Source organism: Camelus bactrianus, chromosome 7 (assembly GCF_048773025.1).
Source record: "Camelus bactrianus isolate YW-2024 breed Bactrian camel chromosome 7, ASM4877302v1, whole genome shotgun sequence".
Taxonomy (NCBI): domain Eukaryota; kingdom Metazoa; phylum Chordata; class Mammalia; order Artiodactyla; family Camelidae; genus Camelus; species Camelus bactrianus.
In genome coordinates this window covers 1,513,764-1,538,724 of record NC_133545.1, presented here as the reverse complement: position 1 = coordinate 1,538,724, position 24,961 = coordinate 1,513,764, and the positions used below count along the sequence as shown (strand labels likewise).

The 24,961-nt window shown below is 49.2% G+C and overlaps 1 long non-coding RNA gene across 1 annotated transcript in view; it reads right to left on the bottom strand.

Annotated features, from left to right (window-relative positions):
* LOC105075218 (uncharacterized) overlaps window positions 1-24,961 on the bottom strand; it is a 103,063-nt gene that overhangs the window by 43,853 nt on the left and 34,249 nt on the right. Inside the window, exon 5 of the long non-coding RNA XR_006727650.2 lies at window positions 13,264-13,461. This is a non-coding gene — a long non-coding RNA (uncharacterized LOC105075218). The remainder of the gene's footprint in view (window positions 1-13,263; window positions 13,462-24,961) is intronic.

The window sequence follows — 24,961 nt, the reverse complement described above, 5'->3', positions numbered from 1 at the left end:
GTGGACGTTTGTAGCGCTCAGACCCCTAAGTGATGTTTTGCATTTTAAATTAATTAAGTGACACTCCGGTCTTACGCATGTGTCTCTTGAGTTTATTTAGGGTAATCTGGTCACTGAGACTCAGAAATGTCTGAAGTTAGATTCTGAACCCCAAGGAATCACGATGCCATCTCGGCTGGGAGAGCGCCAGCTGGCAGGATTCCTTGGCAATCCTGTTAACCCGGCCACGTGGCGACGCACACTTAATTTCTACAGCTCCCCAGACAAAGTCTGTGCTCCTTTACAGGGCATGACAGGTCTCCAGCACCCGGCCCAGCCCAGCTCCCCTGCCGCAGGCCCCACCTGTCTTATCCTGTGCTTTGCGGCAATTCTCCACTGCTTGTTCTGGGGACACGCACACACCCCCTCATTCAAGTGTGCCTCCACACCTTTGCCTTGCTGAAACCCCAGCCTTCACCTCAGAAGCTCACTCAGCTTTCGTTTTGGCAACGCTGCATCCTCTACGCCCCAGCCCGAGGCCCTGGGAGCCCCCCACTTCGGGCCGCTCCTGCTCTTGGCCCCGCCCCCCCCCCGAGGCAGGGATCTCATCGTGACGTGTGGTTTGTATCTTCCCCTGGATGGGAGGCTCCAGCGAGGGACTACAGCGTGTGCCTGTCGCATCCCTGGGACTCACGGCCCTCGAAGGGCGCGTCCGTCCGCGCTTATCAAGCATCGAACGAAGAACCAGAACAAGGCTTACCTACATCTCAGGGAAGCGCACTGCAGTGAGCCTCCTGGCTCCTTTCTCACAGCCCTGGGAATGGGGGTGGGGAGAGGTGGGCTGGGGGCTGAAGAAGCCGGAGGAGGGGGCGCAGCTGTCCGCCCAGCCCCTCTCCCAACCCTGCTGGGAGGTGGCTCTGGGAGGGGACACGTGGCAGCGAGAGCTGGGCGGGGACTCACGCCAGCAGCAGCGGGCCCCCAGTGACGGAGCACGAGGAAGGAAGAGCCCACACGTGTGCCCTGGGCTAGAAGGGAGGGGACATTCACTGCCCCGTGAAGGGACCTGCGTCTGAAACTGCCTGGAAAATCAGACATATCTTCTCCTGACAATTTTTCAAAATTGGGTAAAGAAAGATATTAAACCCAATTTATAATGTAATGAATTGTCCAACTTTGGAAACCTACTTGATATTCCACAGGGGAGACTCGGGCTGGAGGCACCCCGCCGCGCCCCACACCTGCTTCTGCAGACTGCTTTCTGACTGTGCTCATTTTATGGTCCCATTTTTCTAAGTGATATCCTGAACGAAGGAATAATTCGGGTAATAAATCCATTTCAATTACTGTCCATTAGAAGACAGGAAAACATCAAACCCAACCGAAGCTCACGGGAATCACAGGTTGCCCTTTCGGGTGAACGTTAACCGAAAGCGTCCACAGGTACCACCTCCCGGCAGGAGCCCTTTCTTCTGAAAAGAGCACCTTGCATTCAGACGACGCAGTTCTCCGCTCTCCCGGCACAAAGTCAGAGCCCACGGCAGAAGGCAGGACAGCAGGGCGCACACCTTCTCTGACGCCCTGTCCCCGCCCTCCCCTTCTCTGCCCTCCTCTTCTCAGCTGTCCTACAGCTCATGCGGTCTTCCTCCAGGTCCAGACCGAAGCAGACAACTAGATTTGGGGGGAGTGGCTTTAATTTCAAATATCTTGGAGAACGTGACAACTGAGCCCTGGCCAGCGTCCACCTCAGTCCAATCCACTGGGGCCATGGTGGCCAGACCGTATCAAACAAACGTGTCTGTGTGCAAAGCACCTGGACAGGTAAGAGGCTCAGAGAAAGGAGGCTGGCTCAGAGGTCAAGTTACTGCCCCCAAAATGGGTCTATTTCAGGGATTCCCCCCGCAAGTCCCCCAAAGCTTTTAGGAAGGAACAAATTTCAAACGAATGTTTCCTGCGAACGCCTATTACACAGTGGAGAGATGAGCTTCTCCCATTTCACCATGACCATGAGCGTATGTCTGCCATCACCGTCCTTTCTACACAGTGAAGACCACGTGGCAGGGAGTCCACCCAACTCTGTCCTCGGGGCAGCCCCCATCCCTCACGCTCCACAGGGGTGAGCAGGTGAACGGCAGGGAGGTTCTTCTGCACGTTCACAATAACCATGGGAGAGTCCTCATGAACTTAGTAATTCCAGGAGGCTTTTAAGATGATTGATCAGAACCAGGAAGAAGGAGCTGGCCAGGCTGATCACCTGCCTGTCCCAGGAAATGGAGACATGTGTCCTCCCCGAATCACGCTGCCTTCCCTCCTCCCCTCGCCCACTGTCTTCACCCCAAGGCCCGCCTGCAGCAGCACCTGCCCCCGACGAGTTCCACAGGCCCAACAGGCGGCCCACGGCCTGAACTCATTAGCTTGGACGGTGACGGAAGCAGGACTGTCAGTGGACTCAAGAACGGCTGGGAGGACCTGCCAACATGCAAGCCACAAACAGCTGCTCACAGAAGACAGGTGCACCTAACCTCAGAAGATACTGGTTTTAGAGCTAATCCTGAGCCCAGGCTCCCACGGGCAGGACTGAATCAGGAAGCATGTAGAAAGAGAGAAGGCTCTTCAGATGGCGAAAACAGAAGGAATGGAATGGCGGAGACCAGAAGGAGAGGCTAGGCTCAGAGGCAGGAAAGAACCAGTCACACAGACGAGAGAAAGATTCACCTCATGACTGAGGTTCCTGTCCTTAGATGTCAACCTGAAAGTCACCTCCTTAGGAGTTGCATACACACACATATACACAACGGAATACTACTCAGCCATAAAAAAGAATAAACCAATGCCATTTGTAGCAACAAGGATGGACCTAGAGATTATCACACTAAGTGAAGTAAGCCAGCAAGAGAAAAAAAATACCATGTGATATGACTGATATGTGGATTCTAAAAAAAAAGTCACAACTGAACTTATTTACAAAACAGAAACAGACTCACATACAGAAAACAAACTTATGGTTACCAGGAGTTAAAGGGGTGGGAAGAGATAAATTGGGAGTTTGAGATTAACAGATATTAACGACTATATATAAAATAGATAAACAACAAGGATCTTCTGTATCGCACAGGAAACTATACTCGATATGTTGTAGTAACCTGTAATGAAAAAGAATCTGAAAAGGAAAGTATGTGTGTATCGGTATGACTGAGACATGATGCTGTGCACCAGAAACGGACACACTGTAACCAACTAGACTTCAATAAGAAAAAAGTCACCTCTTTAGGAAGGTTCACAGGCCTAACACTGGACTTGCAGGTTGTGCCCCAGAAAACAGGACATTCTGCTATGTGACCATCAGTCGCCACCAGCAGCAAGAGCGACCCAGGCACCCTCATCTACCCCTCACCCATTTGAACATGGGGGTTTGTGTTGTTCTCATCTGGAAACCTTATTTATCTTTCTGATTTTAAGACACTCTTTACATATCAAGGATATGAATCATTGTCATTTCTGTTCAAATTATTTCTTCTGCCTTTTTTTAAATTAAAATTTTTCTTTAAAAAAGAAAAGTCATCTCTTTAGAAAGATCTTCCCTGAATGGCCAACTTAAGGAGGTCCTGGTCACTTTCTATCATTACATGTTTTCATAACTGTACTTACTATAAACGAACAGGACCCTGGGGGGCCTTCCCGGGACAGAGCCCCCAACCATGTCCACCACCTGCCTCTTGTCCATAGAAAAACTTTAGCCTCCTAGGCTTCCCTGAGTTCCAAAGAGTACATTCAATCAGAGAAGTGAGAAAATGCAGAAAGAAGGGAAACAGTCAAGCAAGACGAAATAATAATAGTTCAGCCGTCACAAGACGTCAAGGAACTTTAGCTCCTCCTCAGATCATATTACAGAGCACATTCTGAGCCGCGTCCTTTGAGCTGTTTTGCAGACACTGAAACCCCCACCGGGTGGGAGAAGTTAACTGCCTGCTGCCCCCCAGCACGTGGACCCCAGACAGGCTGGAACCAGAAGGCTGCTGATGTTGACTCCCGGTGACCTCCCCACCAGCCGATCAGAGGAACGTCCACGAGCTGATCACACACCCACAGCCCCCCTCCCCACCTGGTCTTTAAAAACCTTTCCCTGAAAGCCTTCGGGGAGGTCGGGTCTCTTAAGCACCAGCTGCCTGGACTCCCTGCTTGGCTCCTGCAATAAACGCTGCACTTTCCTTCACCGCCACCCGGGGTCAGTAGACTGGCTTTACTGCACGCGGGCGAGCGGAGTGAGCTTGGTTTGCTAACGTTATCACTAGGAATATATTTAAGTATCTATCTGACCGTCTGCCACTGGAGGTGTGGAGAGCATCCCTTGGTACACATCAGGCATTCAGCCTGTGCTCACAGAAGGAAGGAAGTACTGGGGTTCAGGACATGTGACCTCTATTAGGAAGGCCTTCCACCCCGCTTCCCCGTATCTCAATGCCACACATATTTAAACCCCAATGTGGGGCAGGGCACAGCTCAAGTGGTAGAGCACATGCTCTGCATGCACGAGGTCCTGGGTTCAATCCCCAGCACCTCCTCTAAAAATAAAGAAATAAACAAACCTAATTAACCCCTCCCAAAAAACCTAAAAATGAAATAAATAAAACTAATTACCTCCTCCACAAAAAATTAAATTTTTTTAATTTTTAAAGAATTATTCTAAGTCTTTTTTAAATAAATAAAATTAACCCCAACAAACGCCCCAACCTTCACCCACATCATCACCATTAGCAGAAAGAAATACAACATTTAACTGCAAACAGACATTTCAAAATCATGATCTTCTACTCTGCCATGCTGGAGCCAGGGCCCCGCTGCACAGGCCACACTTTTAGTCCTGAACACAGCAAAGCAGTCTGGCGGAGAGGGTAGAGCGCAAGGGTAGAATGGGTGCTTACCATACACAAGGTCCTGGGTTCAATCCCCAGTCCCTCCATTAAAAATAAATGAATAAATCAGCCTAATTATCCTCATAAATAAATAAATACAAAGAAAATAGAAAGAAACTGCCACTTTAAAACATAAAAATTAACAGAAGCAAGCAACACACAGGAAATCAGTCTGGAAATCACCACGCCAGAAGAGATTTCCCTGTAGATTATGGGTTCCCAGAGTGTGGGAACTTTTCCATCTCTATTGCCCCAATTCCTGGCACACAGATACTAGCTAATTCAACATCAGTCATTACTGAAGGAGTCAATTACTTTTATTGCATCACACCAAAGCATTCACTAAAACTTTCAGGTCAGTGAATAACAGCTCCCACTTTCCGAGCAGCTCCTGTGTGTGAGAGCACACTGCACCCAGTCTAATCCCTGCAAGAAGACTCTGCGGCACAGATTAGAATGATAAATACACAAGATTAAGTAATTTGCCTGAGCTCAAAAAGCTGGTGAGTGATGGAACTGGTCTTCAAATCCAGGTCTTTCTGATCTCAGATAAAAGTTAAAAATGAATGATCTTTCCTGGTTAACAGTCAACTAATCAGCACACTCATTTAAACATGGCGCCCCAGTCGCAGAACGTGGTACCTCGAGGAGACCAACGAAACCACGCTGAGCTGAAAGCGTCAGCACACGTCTTCCTCACTGACTCGGGAACATACCCGGTGACCTGCATTCCCACCCTGAGATCCTTCTGCTTAACCTCCTGGTTCCTTGGGACGGGGGAGCATATATTTTTGCCCTGATGCTTACTTACAATGACAACATGGAGACAGAGGGGTTTCAGTTCCATGACGTTACCTGGCAGTCGGCAAACATAACCACCTAAAGATTCCCCTACAATGACCCTTCCTGAGCATCTGTGGTTTCATGGACATTGGAAACAAGAGTCAGGAGCAGAACCCGGCACTGACACTGAGTATCTGCTACGTGTGGGTCTGTTGTTCTCAGGTTGCATCACTTCTCACACCTTCAGTCCAAGACTGTAAGGGGCGCCAGGCGGTGGTGATCGAGTGCTCCCTCAAGTGCGGGGCACCGCCTCCTCCCCACCAGCGTCCCTCCTGCCCTCTTCGTCCTTGCTCTGAGGAGCGAAACCCTGGACCTGGGTTGGACAGCTAATACCTCGGGGTCCAAACCCTGCCCACCTCCCATGAGGTCAGCTGTTCATTCCCAAGACAGTGGGGAAACAAGTGTGGACACACCAGCCCACCCCCATCTTAGAGCAAGGGCTTTGCAGATGTGGCCTGAAGTCCATGTCCCCAAGCTGCCCCTCCCCAAACCAGGGGGTGCTCCACACCGCACACCCCCCGTCTCCCCTGCACCGGGGCACTGTGCCTCCAAGCTCCATCCAAGGCCACTTGTAACAGTATCAAACGTCCGCACCTCTGATCCGATTCCACAACATAGCACGTTTCTGGTCTAGACAGCACGCAGACAGTCGGCATCGAAGCACCACAGATTGTTCGTTTAAAAGCTCCTGATTTCTCAGCTTAAAGCAGCCAGCTCACCCAAAACAGGTGTCTATGTATTTTTAATTTACATAACCAAGAAAAGTAAACTTCATTTACTTTAAAACATAAATTAAAATTCCTTTTTTCCCTCTAAGTATATAAAACACTTTTGGGCCACACTTTTCATTTTCTTGGCACAGCCTGAAAATAAATTCACTTTTAAAATGTTCTAGGTTGACAAATAGAGACCAAAAGAATTTGTGGGAGAAAAGTCATAATTAGAATAATTACTGGGGGCATCAAAAATCTTGTCATTGAAGGAGAAACTCTGAATGAGGTCTGCAGCAGTGGAATCCACGGTCTTTTCCCCAGAATCGAGACCACGGAGACCCATAAAAGATTAATCAGGACAAGCAATCAATAACTTCTCAAGCACTAATAAGCACTGCCTCGTTCTGTGATGTGGTGGGCAGTTTATCATGTTTAGCCACACGAAGATTTACAGGAAATCCACAGTTAAAACCAAAGGATGAGGTAATGCAGCACTTAGCAAATGAAGCCCAATTCAAATTTATGCTCGGTATCAGGCATTCCAAAGATCCGCAAAAATCGTTTTTGATTCCCATTCCCTTTTTCCAGAATAAAAAGAGTTAGGTATGTCACCTCCCCAGTGTTGCTGGGGACATAGTTTTTTAAAGTGTGACGCTGTTCAAATGACTGTGCGCCTGTCACGCAGCGGAAGGCAATACATGCCTTAGAAATTAATGACCTTTTTGCCCACTCTCTTTTTCATCTGAGGATCAACTTTTCCTGGAAAATTTTGAAAGTTCTGTAAAATATCTTTTAGGATCATTCAGGTCTCTCCTCTCCGTCAGGCTGATGGATCAACAGGTCGAGTGAGCGGATGAGTTAATGGGGAACTAATGGTTCATAAATTGTAGGTCTTGGCCACTAGGTTACATCCCCGAACTCCGCTCTGTGCAGGCTATTGATTAAAAGTGTCAGTTGTATGTTTTGTAAATTAATCTCTGAAGCAATATTACAATCATGAGATTATATGGGTCACCATAAGTGTTTTCTTAAATTTGGAAACATAACCTAACTGTAAGTAATTACAGACAAGGAAATGGCAGAGTTTGGGAGAGAGTGCCAAGTCTCCTTCAGTGTCAACAATTACAAAGATCAGAAAACCTACACAAGATACCTATGAAATCACTAGTTGAACCAAGGTTTAGGATGAAGATAGGCAAAAAGTGTGGAAGAGGCCAAATTTTCTCAAAAAAAAATAAAGTGTGCCACCACACCAAACTGGGAGACAACACCTTCTAAACAGATAATGTGATAGATTCTTGAAGACAAGGAAGGAATTTCCCAGGGAGAATTCTGATATTTATACCTCCTGGTCCAGTTACATTGCGAATTTTTTTAATCAGAAAATTTTGGTGCATAATGCAACAGAAAAGCCCCGTTAACAAGGGCTACTCCACCATTAAAAGGTCCACAAATGATAACTGCTGGAGAGGGTGTGGATAAAAGGGAACCCTGCTGCACTGCTGACGGGGATGCAGTTTGGTGCAGCCGTTGTGGAAAACAGCATGGACATTCCTCAAAAAACTGAAAATAGACTTACCCTATGATCCAGCAATCCCACTCCTGGGCATATATCCAGAGGGAACCTTAATTCAAAAAGACACCTGCACCCCAGTGTTCACAGCAGCACTATTTACAATAGCCAAGACATAGAAAGAGCCTAAATGTCCACCGACAGAGGACTGGATACAGAAGCTGTGGTGTATTTATACAATGGAATACTACTCAGCCATAAAAAAAGAATGAAATAATACCATTCGCAGCAACATGGATGGGCCTAGAGATCGTCATTCTAAGTGAAGTAAGCCAGAAAGAGAAAGAAAAATACCATATGATATCACTCGTATGTGGAATAAAAAAAAAAAAAGAGGACACTAATGAACTCATTTACAAAACAGAACAAGTTTATACTGCATAGCACAGGGAACTAATTTTGATATCTTATAGTAGCTTAAAGTGAAAAAGAATATGAAAATGAATATATATATTCATGTATGACTGAAGCATTGTGCTGCATACCAGAAATTGACACAGCACTGTAAACTGACTATACCTCAATTTTTTAAAAAGTTAAAAAAAAAAAACCAGAAACAGACTCACAGACATAGTAAACACTCACGGCTACTGGGGTAAAGGGGGGGAGGGATAAATTTGGGAGTCTGAGCTCTGCAAATGTTAGCCACTGTGTATAAAAATAGATTTTAAAAAATTTCTTCTGTACAGCACAGGGAACTATATTCAGTATCTTGTAATAACCTTTAATGAAAAAGAATATGAAAACGAATATATGTATATGCATGCCTGAGACATTATGCTGTGCACCAGAAATTGACACATTGTAACTGACTGTGTTTCAATTAAAAAAAAGAAAAGAAAAAAACAAACTGTCATTCTGAAAAAAAAAAAGGCTACTGAGATAAGTAACCAGTTCCACAGACGCTGACACAGACGTCTAAACACCTGCCCTACCCTGGGCACTTGTTGGAACTTATTTGAAACGCCTCCTCTGCAGATCTGACAGTTCCAATAGCGTGGACTCCTTCCACTCACAGCTCAGTGTGACGTGGGACTGGCTGTAAGTCACTGAGCGGCAGGCGGAGGACACCAGTGGGCGCGTTTCTCCCCATCGGAAGGTGCCCGAGGACAGGGCTGTGTGCGGACTGGCGTCATCCACATCCCTGAATGTGCCTTCACCTCCAGGTAACAGAAAATGCAACCTGCCAGTCACCTGGGTTGAGGGCTAATCCAGTGGTTCAGTGACAACATCACGGCCCCGAACAACTTCCTCCCCGCAGCAGACCCCCTGGGCTGGACCTCAGGTGTGGTTACCAGATGGGTCCCCGCAGTGGTCTCGGCACCATGCTCCCCTCCACAAGATTCTACAGAAGGAGGAGAGGTTTTCCCGCGACTCCAAGGGAGGAAGAGCCTTCCCCGCGGCCCCCAGGAAACTTCTGCGGCTCATTGGCTGGGACTGGCCGCGTTCACAGTCCCACCGCGACTGGCGAGAAGACTCACAGACTCACTCCTGGGTCAGTCAGGCCCATGGTCAAGGTCAATGCTTGACGGGCAGCTGACCTTCAACGAGCTCCAGACCAGCGTGAGCGGAGGCCAAGGCCGCGGAGCACACAGCGAGCGGCCAGGAGTCGGGCTCAGAGGTCCAGGAGGGGTTCGAGCACGCCGCGTGAGGGGAGAACCGGTGTCACCACAACTCCTCCGCACTGCAGTCCTCACGTGTGTGGACTTACAGGATCTGCCTCAGTGATTTAATTACACGAGAAACCATACTAATTATTAAGGTACAGTTCACGGTCACAGCCTCATAGTCACAGGATAATCACCTCTGCCGTGTAAATCGCATCGCTCTGATGAAATGTCAAAGCTGCAAGGCAAATAAACACCTAATTGCCGGGTGAGTTCAATGCGATTATTATTAAGCAATCCATCAGAACATAAAGTCACTGCTCAGTGTGGCTGTACCAATCAGCGCTGTTGCTGCTGGAAGACTCACATGGCTGTTCAGTGTTGTGTGACAGGAAGACAACACCGCAGAGCACTACGCAGAGGAGCTGTTCGACAGCCTGTGCCTGGTTGCTGTCTGGGGAGTCTGTTACCAAACAGGGCCAGGGTTCAACTCATGGCAACTTAAAACACACACACAACACACACACAAAAACAACCCCACATTGTAGGAAAAAAAACAACAAAGGAACATGAAGAAAAACAGAAATAAGCAAAAAATCTCGGATTTAAAAAAAAAGAAAATTAAAACAGTCTGTGATCAGGAAGGCATCCAGCAAACCGCTGAAGAGCCGAGGGCTCCGATCACGAGCCGTCACTGAGTTTTTCAGAATTTCAGGTGCAAGAGAGACCACTCCACGTCTGCTCCGGGAGACGAGGAAGCAGGCGGCCACAAGCCTCTCTTCACCAAAACCACTTACACAGCAAGGCTCGGGGCCAGCGAGGAGCCAGACACGCACCACTCAGCACGGATGTGCTCTCCCACGAAGCCAAAGTAAAACAAGTCTCACAAAAAAAATAACTTACGACCAATTGCTGGGACCCACGCCCATCTGGACAAGTAAGAAAAAATCATGAGTTTGCGGGGGAGGGTATAGCTGCGTGGTAGGGCGGGTGCTCGGCACGCACGGGCCTGGCTCAGCCCCCAGCACCTCCCTAAAACAGCGATGCATTTGTTCAGACTGACGGCCTGCACGGGCCCCACTCTGTCATAATTATCTCCACTCTGCTCCTCAGCCCTTTTTCCCAATCACTTTATGTTCTCAGCTCCCTAGCCCTACAAACACCGCCCACACAAGCTTCCGCGGACGCCGGGCTCCAGAAGGTGCGCACACTTCAGTCACGACCGAGAGCGTCTCCCCCCCCCCCCCAGAGGCACTGGCGTCACATCAAAACTAGGCTGAAAGCTCAGGTCAAGCTCCACGAGCAGAAAGGAGGCAACCAGCGTTTGTCCGAAACAGGAGAGGGAGGGCAGTGGGGCAGGAGGACACAGAGTCTGCTCTCGCCCCTCTGGGACTCCACGTACGCACGTTCGCGCCCCGGCGTGGGCTCTCCGGCCCGGCCAGCCTCCCATTTCCCCAGGCCCCCGGGACCTGCCTGCACCCTCAGAGGCACCCTGAGTCCCTGCTGTCCCTCCTTCACTCACGCCCAATCCATCTGAGCCTCCTGCTCTGCTTCTTCACGAACCTCCTCCATCCTTCCGTCCCGCTCTGTCACGCCCACTGGGCCCCGACCAGTCTTCCCACACGTGCACGAATGAGAGATCTAAAGGGACTACTTGATCATACGACTCCCCCACGCAAAGAAACATCCCCCAAAGTCCCCTCCATCTAAGGCCAAGGCTCCAGCACTTACAGCGACACACAGGTGCACCCACTTAATTTCGTCCAATCACAGTGAAGGCTTCAAGGTCCTCTTTCATGAAACGTACTTTGACCGTGAGGACGTACGTTAAACACCTTCTTCTCTGAAATCTTGCTGAAATTACCGTCACCTTCAGAGGCTTGGTGTTTAACTAACGACAGACCTGTATTGTTACAACACTATTTTTTTATTTTTTTGTCTCCACCAATGGAACGGTGAACCTGAAATCTATTTTTCATTATTCTTACCACTGAACATACAGTAGGTATGTACTAAATATTAAACGCTATCTTACTCATTCAGCAAATATATTAGAGAGACCTCCTGAGGCACGGGAGCTGTGCAGGGCACGGAGGGACAGGGCGGGAAGAAGGGCACGAGTCTCCAGGAGGGGGTTCCGCCCGGTGAGTGCGCTGCGGGTGAGCGGTCACAGACACGCCGCTGCGGGAAGCACTGTGCCAGGGAAGCGTGCTCCTGGGGGCCCGGCGAGACCCCGGGCTTGGAGAGACTCTGCCACACAGACCCGCTCAACGTCCTAACCCATCTCTGCACCAAGAAGCCATCCGTCTTCTCGCTTCAACTGCCCCTCAACTTTCATGAATGCCCTTTTAGCAAGTCTGGTCACTGGTGTCAGAAACCAAAAGGTTGAAGTCCAAGTGTGCAGGGGTCACATTCATTTTCACACACTGATGCATAATTCTGAAAATCAGAAACGCCTCCAAGTACAAGTCATGGTTTTCCTCTTGATTGTGCAGACTCCCCAGATCCCTCCCACTTCAGTCTGGAGTCTCTGCAGCAGAACACAAGTCACAGCAGTGACAGGCGCAGACCACAGCGTGGTGACCTCGGTCGGTCACCCCAGGCTGGGCCGGGTCCCGCTGCGCGGAGGACGGTTTCTGAAGAGCAGGTGGACTCCGCCACACAGCCCCAAACACTAACAGGAAGCCAGATCCCGGTCCATCAGGGACCCCGTGCATGGGCCACAACACCTGCTGGCAAGGAGGTGGAAGCTTTGTTTCTGAAACTGTCACCTGCACCGTGTTTGCCTCCTCGGGGCTCATCTCAGCCTCATTAAGGACGGTCCAGGCAGGTCTCCCAGCAAGGTCTCTCTCCTGCACTGAAACCCAAGCCCCACGGTGGGGACCATTTCTCTCTTGTTCATCACATCACTGACCAGTGCCCAGCCACTGGTCTTGTTGACTAAAAACACAAGTGTGCCAGGTTCCAAGGCGGAAGAGCAGGAGTTAAAGAAACACAACACAGCTTCCCCTCCCTCAGGGAGCTGACAGGCTCAGCTGGGTGGACAAAACGTCACCAAAGATGAGACAAAAGATCATTTTCAGAGCAGAGTCAGTGTAAGAGAAATGGGGGGTGATCAGCTCATAACTGCAGTAGGCATGCCACACACACTATTACAACACACACCTTTGTGCACAGAGCCCACTGTGTGAAGCTGCACTCTTAAGGGACTCTCCCAGGGCTGGAATGGTTTGGTAGTAGTCTACAGAAAAACAACACTAACCCCCTTTTTGCAAAAAAAAAAATAATAATAATAAATTAAGTAAAAAATGGTAATATTTGGAATATCCTAAACAAACTTCTGGTTTTAAATGTTTATAAGATAGTTCAGCAGAACATTATTTCAATGTATGAAAAAACAGACAAGTAGACAAAGATAAAACCTTTAAAACAATTCCTCACCACTTTAATTGCTCCGATTCCAACGTGCAAAGAGCTTAGACGCTGTGCCTCTCGGCCTTACAACAAGAAAAAAGTTGAGCAACCTGAAAAGCAATTACCTGTCTTGGATCATCAGAAAACTGAGGTCAGAGGGCCAACCACTGGAGACGGAAACCTGGAGACGGCAGAGTACAGAGACCACAGCGAGATGCCCCTACCTGGAGCAGAAGCACTTCGGCCAGAACTGGAACAGCACAAGGGTGGTTTTGAGAAATCGCTGGGGCTACAGGCAGAGGAGCTGGAGAGGAGAGACCCCGGGACCGCAGTCCTGGGGGGGTCCCACGCTGTCACGGGTGGTGTGTGCAGGGACGCCTTCAGTTCTCGGGTGAAGCGCCACCAAAAGTCCTCCCGTGTTTCTGGTAAGGGGGGGGGGGGGGAGAGAAAGCACGTTGAGAAGACACGCAGAGCTCTCGCCTTTACAAAGGCCGCCCTGCAGGGAAAGACGCGTCCCGCCTGGGGGGGGCACTGACCACCGGCCCCGCCCGGACTTCCTTTCTCACCTGCAGACACGACAGGTCAGAGCCCCTGACAGGGCCTACTCACAGAGCATCACAGAAGTGAGAAACGAGGAAAAGGAAAACCACCTTTTTCGTAGTCTTAGCTGACGTCACAGGTAAGTGTGCGTTCAGAGCCGCACGGCAGCGCGGGCTTAGGTGACGGCAGTATCCGGATAGCGCGTGGACGACAGCGGTGTTATTGGTGGGGGGGGGGGGACCAGGGCACCAGGCTGCACAGGTAAAAGGGACCTGCCCCACCTCCTGAGGCAGGATAGTGTTACGTGAAAATGAACTTGGATGAGCTGCAAATGCAAGTTGCAAACTGTCGGGAACCATTAAAAAAAATTGAGACATATACTCTGTGTGCTAAGAGAGGGTAGAAACTGGGGTCGTGTGACATTTTGATCACATAACATCAGTTAAAACCAGAGAATCACTATCTAATCACTGTCTGACAGAGAACTACACACCTGTGACTCAAGTCTCCAGAGTCATCCTGCCCCAGGGATCCCATCTTCCCTACGGAAGTTATGACACCCACAGCCTGGTGTGGTCTGTGGCGCCCAGTCTGAAGACAGGGCTGAATTTTGGGAACCAGACCATCCAAGCAGCCTGGCCTGGAACAGTCACCAGGAAAGACGGTGGCCTGGGTGCCGGGAATCCAGGCTCCAGGTCTGATCGCCTGCTAAACAGCCACTAATTAACCTGCGCCGGCGTCTTCACTTCTCCAGCCTCGTTCCAGCCATGTTTAAAGTGAGCCAACATACTCTAGATAACCTCTAACGCTCTCTACAAATTCACAGCTCTTGCTTCCTAAATTGATGAAAATAATACAAGAATTATTGAACGTGCACAACTGCACTGTGCGTTCTAAGCTGCACAAGCGTGCGTGCGGCAACAGCACAGAACACACCCGGGGCAGTCCCCATGCCCTTCACTCACGTCGTTTTACAGTTTGAAAGTTCTTTTCATCACATGTAAACACAACGTACATAAAGATAGCCCAGCCCACACCGTATCTGCTACCTCTCTTCACTCCTGAACTTAAGTCTTCATTAACACCACATTTCTTGACAACAAGCCAACTTTCAAACTTATCCACTCATTTATCCTGAATTCTTTTTTAATTCTTTTTTTTTGAAGTGTAGTTGATTTACGACGATGGTTTCATGTGTACAGCAAAGCAATTCAGTTATACATATGTATATAGTCAGATTATTTCCCATTACAGCTCATTACAAGAAACTGAATATACTTCCCTGTGCTCTACAGCAGGTCCTTGCTGTTTAACTATTTTATATATAGTAGTGTGTGTGTATCTGTTAAGCCCAAACTCCTAATCTATCCCTCCCCCTCCCCTCCGATAACCATAAGTTTGTTTCCTATGTCCATGAGTCTATTTCTGGTTTGTAAATAAAATTTGTATTTTTTTAGATTCTGTGTATAAGTGACATCATAGGATATTTGTCTTTCTCCATCTGACTTACTTCACTTTGATTGATCATCTCCAGATCCATCCATGTTGCTGCAAATGGCATTATTTCATTCTTTCTTGGCTGAGTAGTATTCCATTGAAATACACCACATCTTATTTATCCAGTCATCTGCCGATGGACATTTAAGCTGTTTCCATGTCTTGGCTACTGTAAATAGTGCTGCAGTGAACACTGGGGCGCATGTGTCTTTTAATTTCCTCCAGATACATGCCCAGGAGATCCTGAACTCTTAACTCTTGGTTTGACTGGTTCAAAGCCAAGAGCCCTGTCACGTTTCACAATACAAGACTCACATGCACCACTGCTACACTCTGCACGACACCCAATGGCGTGTACCTTACTTCACTTACTCCTCATGACAGTCTGAGAAGCAGGTACTATCCATGCTTAATCCACAGAGAAGCTGAGTCCCAGGGAAGCTAGGTAACTTGGCCCATGTCGTAAGTCCAGAACATTTCAGAGCCAAAATTCAATCCAGATCTCCCTGAGCTCACTCGACACTCTCTTCACCCCATCATGACCACCTTCTGGGAAAAAAAGGCACGTGGAACCTCCACAGACAACACAAGCAACACTGACAGTGTACTGGACTTTCGTAACAGAAAGAAACACACCGATGTCTTGTGGTGACGACTTCTGTGCGATCCAGCGTTGCTGCGACGTGAGCGACTTCTTCCGGCCCCGCCCACTGACCGCTGGGCCCCGTTCTGGCCCTGCAGCACCCAACACAGCTGCAAAAGCAGCGGGTTTTCAACGTTTGCTTACGTCACAGTCGCAAGCTACTGTTCAAACTGATGCAGAAGTTTGAAAGAAGATGAGGGGGGAACTATAAAAACAAGAAAAGAAGCCACAAACTCACACTAGGTACTCCACCAACCTAAAACACGAGCTTGCCACCAAGAAGCAGGCCTGTCTGGGGTCACACCGCGGGCTGCCGGGCTCTCACCAGGTCGCGTCCAAACCCACACCCCAAAGCTCGTCGCGCATCTCCCCGAGCCAGCAGGCAGTACTCACTGGTGTATATGCTCAGGCGGCATAACTTTGTACAGAATTTGATATGAGTAGCAATCAGAAGCATGAATTTTTTTAAAAAAAGAAGAAAAAAGATAATTTAAGAGCTAAAACATTTAAATTAATGATAAAATTACGGCGTTATAAGAATGGCCCCAAGTGGCAGGGTAGTCTTTATTTTAAAGACTGCCCAAAAGAAATTAGTCTGGAAGCCTCAATCAGTGTCCTAGGGGTTTGGTATTTTCCAATGTATTAAAACATGGAATATTCTGCAATCTGAAGACATTATTCTTACCATTACTTAAAAAAGAGCTTAAATTCTCTGTGAAGACACGTGCTCACAGCCCCGCACTAACGCACGCCGCCATGGTGCCGTGGGTTCGGCCGTGATCGGAGCGCACCCGCAGGACCGCCAGGTGCCGAGCGCTCTATGCGCCTGGGATGACGAACAAGCTCCTCCGACAGAACCAGCCACCCCGCTCCATCAGCTGCCTCTCCTCCTGGGCAGCTGTCCCGGCGCTGCTGCTCTGGGGCTTTTCAGGGCCCCCTTTGAGGTGGGGTGCTGAACTGGTATTCTGTAGGCTATCAGAGGCTTGCCGAGTGCCAAAAGTAGAACAGCAGAGAAACTGGTTCCAAATATTTTCTTAAATAATATATAGTTTAAGTGCTGAGTAATTTATTAACAAAACTACTAATGCCTAACATGTTTTTGTCAAGTTTTGCAAAAATGGCCTAAATGTTTAAGATGCCATCCACACAGGCTGACTGCCAGGGAAAAGCAGTCCCGTTGCACAGGACTTCAAGGAGTATCTACAAGATCCCGTTTAAAACAATTCCAGGCAGTAGGCCAAAACGCAAGGCAGTTGCTTCGTTTTTAGAATTTAAGTGCTTTATGAACTTCAACAAAACAAGCGGATTTGAACTATTTTAGGTGCCCCAGTAACACTCCTCTCGAGACTGTTGAGTGTACCTGCAGAAGTATTTTCTATAGTTATCCATTTCCTCCCAAAGAATCCCTGAGATGTCCTGTGAACTCACACTGCAAAAAACACTTGGGCCCTGATGGATTTTCAGTTTAGTCAACATACGACAGAAACCAGAGAGGCTGCATGATGAGGCCCCTAGACGTGGATGTGGAATTATCAGACTAGGAGACAAATCACACACGGAAAAAGTCACAGTGGACAGAGCCCCTGAACACGACAGCCCGGCACTGCCCTGCAGTGGGGACCATCGCCGCCAGCTTCACCTTTTAGGCTCATCCTCCTCAAAGACGACACTGCGCCGGGTGGGACACAGGGCATCCGGAGGTGGAGGGCACCCCGAGCGAGGAGGAAGGACGCCAACGCTTCCCTGGGGAAAGTGCAGCCCGAACGAGTCCTATGAACCCGTCCCTTCTAAATCCAGACTCACTCCAGGCCAGCTGACGGGGTGTCAGTCACCTAATAAAACAAAATTTGTGCCTTGATGAGGCAGAATACTGTGGCCCACTTCCAGGCACTTGGGGGCCAAGAGTTACGGAAACAAGACATCTCCCACTAAATTACATGGAGAACTGGTTTAAAATAACACTTTTAAAAAATATATAGCTGAGCTCAACAAAAAGAATAGAAAACCCCACAGGTGACAAGTAAAGGAGAAGGCAGAGGAGGACGTCGCCAGATAGCACTTCGGTGACCTGAGGCCCCAGGGGCCGGAGACTGGGCGGCCTGAGCCTGGAGTAGGGAGCTGGGGCCCAGCAGGGGTGACCCCAGTACCCCCAGAGGACACCAAGGAGCGAAGCAGGCAAAGATGCTAGCTGTCTCCACGGGGTCTGGAGAGAGGTCGTCCGGGAGACACAGGATGGCCACGCCTGCAGCACCAGAAGGCTGCAGGGTGAGACCGCCCACGCCTGCAGGGAGCCAAACCCCGAGCAGGGGCATCACCTTCAGGCTCAGACCCGCTCCACTGCGCCCGCGTCCAGCCTCCAAAGAAGCCAAGAGGAAAACACTCTGGATGGGGAGTTCCAAACCAGGGCAGGTGGAAATCACATACACTCAACACCACACACCCTCATACACACTACACATGCCCCCACACCCCTCAAACACACGCCAGTTGGGGAAACTGAGTCACCGAGGAATCAGGCGACTCCCCCACTGTCAAAGAGCCAGTAAGCAATGCAGCGGGTATCTGAACCCAGGCACTGCGGCTACAGAGCTTCTAAAACACAGCATTTAAATTCAGCGTTTAATCTGCACAAGTGTTGCACTCCCACGGCTGAACGAGATGGGAGGAAAATCTCTCTGGGCCGACAGGTGTCACTTTGAAATTACAAATTTAGAACCAAATGAAAATGGATATAATGCATTTCCAAATCTTGGGGAAACAGCTCACATGGTACCTGAAGAAAAATATTCAGCCCGATGTGCGTGTATGAGAAAAAAATAAAAAATTAATGAGCTAAGCCTCCTGCTTAAGCTTGTAAGTCTCAAGAAGAGGGACGGTGATGAGAATTGAACGTGCGTCCTCCCGAAATTCATGTGCTGAGACCCTGACCCCCAGTGTGGCTGGACTTGGAGATGGGGCCTCTAGGAAAATAATTAAGGTTAAACAGGGTCAGGAGGGCAGGACCCCCATCCAAGAGGGTTAGTGTCCTTACAGGAGGCGGCACCAGAGAGCTCCCCCTGCACGCAGTGAGGAAAGGCCTGGTGAGACGGGAGCGAGAAGGCGGCTGTCTGCAAGCCGCCCGTCAGTGGTGTCTGTCAGGCCGGCCTTGTTGACCGACGCGGGAGGATGCAGCAGAGTGCGACGTGGAAAATAAAGAGGCTACGTGGCGTTCCACAGCCCGTGGCCACCGTGAGCTGCGCGGGCGCCTCCCACCCCCAGTAGCTCTGGGTGTCTGCAAACCGCCGTTCTCCTCCCAGTTCTCTTCTTGAAAACCGCCTTTGCTATTCCTGGCCTTTTGCATTTTCATACGCATTTTTAAACCAGCCTATCAATTTCCATAAACTAGTGCAGGATTTTTATTGGAACTGCACTGAATCTGCAGATGTAGTCAGACATATCGACATTTTCACAAAAGCGTGTCCTTTGATCCGCGGATACAGCAAGTCTCTCCACACAGCAGGGTCTTCCTTCGATTTTTCAGCCATGCTTTCTGGCTCTCAGCACAGAGATCTTGCACAACTTTCACGAGATTGACTGCTAGGTGTTTCGTATTTGTGATGCTACGGGTAATTTATTACAACTTCATCTCAAGTTATCTACTGACCCTATATAGAAATGCAAGTCTTAATCTTGAAAACTTTACCTATTAATTCTAATACTTCACTGGGAAATTCTGATTCCACATACACTGCTCAGTACAGTATCTGAACACACGGAATCCAACATCTGAGCTATTCTCTGTCTCCTGAGTGATTCCCTCAGCAGCCGTGATGACTCTACTTTTAAAGGCATATTTAGGAGTTATGCTTTCGGTTTCCTTAAATTAGATTACAGTACATTAGAAGAACTAGGATTCTTCCCTGCCTCCCCCACCTTCACCCTTCCCACAGGCGCGGACAGCGTGCCGTGCGGTATCTGTCCTTCTGGAAAGGTCTGCGTGTGAGATCATCTCCCCCTTCCTGTCTTCCCTTGTCCTGAACACAAGGCCCGTCTTCTTCATTTCTGTACCTCGACACCCACTGGAAGGTAACAAGCTCTCGATAAATATCTATGGAACCGGAGGGTCAACCTGGGTGATCTGAGTCCAACAATGGCCCAGGGTCTCACTCAATGATCTCATTCAGTCTTCACGGAAACCCACGAGGTGGGAAGGGCAGGTGTAATTAACCGGGTTACAGGACACCACAAGTCAAAACCATAATTGAGGGGGAACTGTCCCCGGTTACAAGGCCGGTCTGGGGCCAGCCCGGGCCCAGGGCATGTGCACGTCACACTTCCCCTTCAGGCAGGCTGTTCCACCCAACAGGGACAATGCTGCACACACCTAATAACAGGCACTCCTGGCACCGGTAGGTCCCCAGAACCCACGTCTTCAGGGATGACACAGGAGGTAGCAGGAGGGAGTCCCCACTCTTGTTTAAAACTGACCACAACTAGGCTACAAGCTCAAGTCTTCGGATCATTATAGTCAAAGTGGGGTGTTATCGATGGAAGTGCGTCCCCTAAAATTCATTAAGTGGAATCCTGAACCCCAGATGTGACTATATTTAGAGATGGGGCCTTTAAAGACACAATGAAGGTTAAATGAGGGTAGAGGGGTGGGGCCCTGATCCAGCGGGAGAAGAGGGAGAAATATCAGGAACTGGCCCAGAGAAGAGGCCGTGTGGGGACCCAGAAAGAAGCCAAGGGGAGGCCTCAGGAGAAACCCAACCTGCCGGCACCCCGATCTTGGATTCCAGCCTCCAGACGTGTGAGAGGTGAGCTCTGTTGGTTTAACCACCCCGTCTGCGGTGCTGTTAGGACCGCATGAGCTGACGGACACGTGGCCCTCAGCAGAACTATGGGACAAAGGCCCTCTGGCGGGATGGCAGCTCCCTGCTCCAACCCTCCACTCCATCTGTGTCCTCCCCCTGCACTTCCGGGCACCAGGACACTGATGCACAGCACTTCCCGCACACACCTGTCCCTCTCGCGGCTGCTGCACTGGACCTCCTCCCACCCTGAATCCCAGAAGCCCCATCCTACACGTGCAGCCTTCTGCGTGGACGCACAGGGGCCAAGGGAGGGGGCGGACAACGCGGGCGCCACTGAGATGCGCAAGTGGGCCCCTGTGAGAGAGCTCGCCACGCCCACACCAAGACAAGGCAGCTACTGTGATGACCCCTGTCCCCCCGCCAGTCCTTCTGGACGATGCTGACAGGAGAGGACGACACCCAAGGGACGGGACGCCCAGCTGGTTCTGACTCCAAGCCAACGCCTGGTTCACCCAGTGCAGCGACAGCGGTGGGGCACGCCAGGCGGGTGGAGACACGACTGTGAGCCCCACCACCAAGGTGTTCTCGGCCCAGTCACTGGAGACACCACCAGCCTGCTGTCCCCACAATTCCACACACACGTGCTTGTACTTAGACTGTTGTGCAAAACTCTCCATTTTTATCAACATTTAAATTCATACAAAAATTTCGCATTCTTTTGCTTCTTCTCTTGACTTCACCAGGTTCCCACCTATGATCTCCTTCAGGACGATCTTGGTGTGACCATCACTGGGGTCAAATTAGGCTCAGGCTTCTGTCCTCACACCTACACGAGGACGCGTTCGCAGCTCTCAGCAGTCTGTGGTGATAACACCAAGGCTGGGCGGTTGTCTTCCAACTGTGTGCAGACCAAATCTCACTTCTATAATCCAAACTTTGCATGAGCCTCCCGTCTTGTTCTCACGACATCTGAACTAGTGAAATCTGGGAACGACAGCCGTTTAATTCACAGTGCTGTGCCAGTGTCAATCCCCTAGGTGTTTTCTCAGCTTTGATCACTACCCGATGGTTATATGTTAACATTAGAGGAAGTCAGGCGAAAGGCACGTGTATAGTATCTTGCAACTCTTCCTTAAGTCTCAAATCATCTCAAAATAAAAAGTTCATAAAAACAAAGACACAGGCTGGAGCTGGCCTGGGAAGGGGAGTGGAGGAAACATTAAGGTGTCGCCTGCTCTCCGGCTCAGGAGTTGAGGGGTGGTGGTCCCACTCTAGTTAATAAGGAACTCTCTGTTTACTAAGAAAACACTGGCATACAATAAAACTGCATTTCTTCCTCAAATGCCGGTCTAGGCGAGGCTCCTTGTCTTCAGTTCCTGGCTGCTGGGGTCTCTCAATGAGTCAGCATTAATGGCAGAGGAAGAGAGATCAGAGGCTGGCCCAGGAGTTTCACGGCCAGACCAGAAGCAGACACACCACTTCTGCTTAAATGCCACTGGGTACCGCCCAGTCATGTGGTCACTTTCCACTAAAAGAAAGCCAGGACGCATAGCCGTCCAGGGCGTCCAGGGCAAAGATGCACGAGTCCAGCCGGTGAGGGGGGACCTGCCCTGGTCACTGGGGCTCCTTTCACACCATCACAGCCCCACAGAGACACAAGTGGGACGTAACAAGGCCATGCTCTGACCTCTGAGACCTTCCTGGACCTCGGGAACCACAGGCTGTCGCGATGGGATCAAAGACACCTGTCACAGGGACCAGTTCAAAGTTCTTAGTCATGGTCCCAGGGTCAGGAGTAAGGACACCACCAAGTCACCATCAGCCACACTCAGCCGGCGGCTCTAATGCGGCAGCTGGGCAGGAGCAAGGGCGGGAAGGCACAGCTCTGGGACGCGCCTCTGAAGGAGGCCAGTTCCGGGTAAGGGAGGGCCTGGCACTCACGGAGCCCTGTGCCCCCACGGCCCGTCGCTGGGTGTGCGACACACGTCACCAAGTTAACACTCAAGACCACCCTGTGAATCCAGGACTGATGTGCTCATTTCAGGACCGAGGAGTCCACCGTGCCAAGTCCTGGGAATCCACGGAAGGGGGACAAGACACCATCCCTGTGGCCAGGGCTGCCCACTCCCTCTCGGGGCTTCCGGCCACCACGTGTGAAGTCCAGAGCTCGAGGCCACATCCACACCCGCCCACATCCCTGCAGGGTCCTGGTTGGAAAGGACTCATGTGATCCCCTGCCCGGAGCCCTTCACATCGTGATCACCTGCAGGGGCACATTTCTCAGATCCTACAAGAAACATAAACGTCACGTTTGAAACCTGGGCCCCAGGACATCCCCTTGGCATTACTTTAAACTTTTTTTGGTGAACCTCCAACTATTGGTAGTTAACAACCTCAACTCCCCAACTTTGCTGACTTACTGGAGGTAACTGTTCCTTTAAAAAAAAATGCTGAATGGAAAAGAAACTCAGTGTCCACATCTCATGTTTCAACCCTGGCCCTCCTGTGCCACCAACACGTGCCCATTTAGACCTGAACATGTGCACTTTGAGACTAAAACAGCTGGACAGACGCCTGGACCAGACATCGGGGCCAGGACACCTCACCCTCCCGTGGTCCCCACACCACTTCTCCTCCTTTAGAATTAATTCCTCAGCAGCGAGGTCCTACTGTGTAGCACAGGGAACTATATTCAATACCTTGTAATGGCCTATAATGAAAATGAATCAGAAAAGGAATATACATACGTATGTACAGATGAATCACTATGCTGCACACAAGAAATCGCAGCATCGTAACTGCAAACCAACTATGCTTCAATAAAAAGAAATTTTTTTTTAATTTTTGAAAAAGGAATTAATTCCTTTGGGCTTTTCAGCCCCTTCTCAGGACCAGAAGACTCCCCACAAAGTGCTCCGGGGACTTCAGTCCTTTCTTTCTTTATTTCCCTTTCTGTTTTCCTAAAGAGCGCGGCCCGGGTGACAACAGCAGGGCGTTCCAGGAAGTGAGTGGCTGACTGCAGGACGGCTCCTTTCAGGGGCCCGACCCCCAAAAGCCCCCCAGCAGCCCCAGACCATGAGCAGACAAGCTCCCTCTCTTCAATGGTGCTGATGGTGACGTGAGCTGGGGCCGTCCAGGAACTGGGGCCACAGGGATGTGTCACTGGCCACTGACTAACAGGACTCACCACAAATGCTAAGACCTTGGAAAGGACGCCCATTCCTGAGTAATATTTCCTCCTAGGCTAATTTTTTTTAATTGAAGTACAGTCAGTGTACAATGTTGTGTCAGTTTCTTGTGTACAACATAATGTCCCAGTCATACATGTGCAGACATACATTTACTTTCATATTCTTTTTCATTATAGGTAACTACAAGATACTTAATGTAGTTTCCTGTGCTGTACAGAAAAAATTTGTTTCTAATCTTTTTTTACACATAGTTAATATTTGATCTTGGAACAATCGGCTTTCCCTCCTGAGAAGCGCAATGGAGAGAAAAAAAAGAGCAAGCTTTTAGACAAAATAAATGAGAGGAAGAATCAAATTCAGTCTCGACTCATTTCACAGATTTTTTTGATTTAGGGATTTAAAGAGGGCCCGTGGCTTCACATGTTTGTCCCTGTGACTTAAGGCACATCCAGCTGACAACGACAAAGCACTTTCTTTGTCCCCACATCAGTCCAAAGGGGACACGTTTACTAGCAGCTTAATCTATTTACCACAGATACTCCTTCACATTCTTTTCCTCCATCAGAAACAAAACAAAAAAGCCTTCAAAAATCTCACAGACCATTCCCAAGTCATCAGCTGGCCTGGCGAGCCGGGAGTTGGCTGCGTGTATCTTAGTTGCACAAACTCGCCTCAGTCAGCTCCCTAATCTTCCTCCCTCTGCAAAAACTTAGGACCAGAAGCTGGCATTTCGGGTACTGGTCTCCATTTTTGCAACTTTGCATCGTGCCAACAATAAAATACCAATGAAGGCTCACGTTGATCCAAAGAAATCCCTTCCTCTCAGAATCAGCCGAAAGGAGAGCAACGTTAAGTTCTGCAGAACGCTGACCGTGAGCTTAGTTAGGCTTGATGTGTTTAATAAGCAAACAGCGGCTTGCAATTTCATAGAATAAACCAAGTTTGCTTTTCTTTAGCTATGACAGAGTCGTATGAGGAAACATTTGATTCTACCAAAGTGACCAGCTGCATGGAACTGTTGATACCAGATTTGGAAAAGAAGTATAGTATAATTTCAATACTGTATTTGCTTATATTTTACTTTAAATACAGAGTAATCCTTTAAATTGAATTTAAATGTAAAACTCCTATAAAATAAAAATGCATGATCTCATAAAATCAAATCCATCTTTAATTGTAACAATAAAAATTACCTTTCAGTAATGGTGCCTCTGCGTTACTAGCACCATAAAATAGCACTGAAAAGCCAATCTCTGCC